Source organism: Eptatretus burgeri, chromosome 14 (assembly GCF_056783735.1).
Source record: "Eptatretus burgeri isolate ZD-2024b chromosome 14, Ebu_testis_v1, whole genome shotgun sequence".
NCBI lineage: Eukaryota > Metazoa > Chordata > Myxini > Myxiniformes > Myxinidae > Eptatretus > Eptatretus burgeri.
The window spans coordinates 1,330,691-1,332,563 of NC_140974.1; positions in this window are offsets into that span (position 1 = coordinate 1,330,691).

Consider the following 1,873-nt stretch of genomic DNA (forward strand, 5'->3'; position numbering starts at 1 on the left):
ATATGTTCCCAAGACTTTGGAGGAGTTTTGGTGTGCAGCACTGGATATGCTCCCAAGACTTTGGAGGAGTTTTAGTGTGCAGCACTGGATATGTTCCCAAGAATTTGGAGGAGTTTTGGTGTGCAGCACTGGATATGTTCCCAAGACTTTGGAGGAGTTTTGGTGTGCAGCACTGGATATGTTCCCAAGACTTTGGAGGAGTTTTGGTGTGCAGCACTGGATATGTTCCCAAGACTTTGGAGGAGTTTTGGTGTGCAGCACTGGATATGTTCCCAAGACTTTGGAGGAGTTTTGGTGTGCAGCACTGGATATGTTCCCAAGACTTTGGAGGAGTTTTGGTGTGCAGCACTGGATATGTTCCCAAGACTTTGGAGGAGTTTTGGTGTGCAGCACTGGATATGTTCCCAAGACTTTGGAGGAGTTTTGGTGTGCAGCACTGGATATGTTCCCAAGACTTTGGAGGAGTTTTGGTGTGCAGCACTGGATATGTTCCCAAGACTTTGGAGGAGTTTTGGTGTGCAGCACTGGATATGTTCCCAAGACTTTGGAGGAGTTTTGGTGTGCAGCACTGGATATGTTCCCAAGACTTTGGAGGAGTTTTGGTGTGCAGCACTGGATATGTTCCCAAGACTTTGGAGGAGTTTTGGTGTGCAGCACTGGATATGTTCCCAAGACTTTGGAGGAGTTTTGGTGTGCAGCACTGGATATGTTCCCAAGACTTTGGAGGAGTTTTGGTGTGCAGCACTGGATATGTTCCCAAGACTTTGGAGGAGTTTTGGTGTGCAGCACTGGATATGTTCCCAAGACTTTGGAGGAGTTTTGGTGTGCAGCATTGGATATGCTCCCAAGACTTTGGAGGAGTTTTAGAAGTGCAGCATTGGATATGTTCCCAAGACTTTGGAGGAGTTTTGGTGTGCAGCACTGGATATGTTCCCAAGACTTTGGAGGAGTTTTGGTGTGCAGCATTGGATATGCTCCCAAGACTTTGGAGGAGTTTTGGTGTGCAGCACTGGATATGCTCCCAAGACTTTGGGGGAGTTTTGGTGTGCAGCATTGGATATGTTCCCAAGACTTTGGAGGAGTTTTGGTGTGCAGCACTGGATATGCTCCCAAGACTTTGGAGGAGTTTTGGTGTGCAGCACTGGATATGTTCCCAAGACTTTGGAGGAGTTTTAGTGTGCAGCATTGGATATGTTCCCAAGACTTTGGAGGAGTTTTGGTGTGCAGCACTGGATATGTTCCCAAGACTTTGGAGGAGTTTTGGTGTGCAGCACTGGATATGTTCCCAAGACTTTGGAGGAGTTTTGGTGTGCAGCACTGGATATGTTCCCAAGACTTTGGAGGAGTTTTGGTGTGCAGCACTGGATATGTTCCCAAGACTTTGGAGGAGTTTTGGTGTGCAGCACTGGATATGTTCCCAAGACTTTGGAGGAGTTTTGGTGTGCAGCACTGGATATGTTCCCAAGACTTTGGAGGAGTTTTGGTGTGCAGCACTGGATATGCTCCCAAGACTTTGGAGGAGTTTTGGTGTGCAGCACTGGATATGTTCCCAAGACTTTGGAGGAGTTTTGGTGTGCAGCACTGGATATGTTCCCAAGACTTTGGAGGAGTTTTAGTGTGCAGCATTGGATATGTTCCCAAGACTTTGGAGGAGTTTTGGTGTGCAGCACTGGATATGTTCCCAAGACTTTGGAGGAGTTTTGGTGTGCAGCATTGGATATGCTCCCAAGACTTTGGAGGAGTTTTGGTGTGCAGCACTGGATATGCTCCCAAGACTTTGGGGGAGTTTTGGTGTGCAGCATTGGATATGTTCCCAAGACTTTGGAGGAGTTTTGGTGTGCAGCACTGGATATGCTCCCAAGACTTTGGAGGA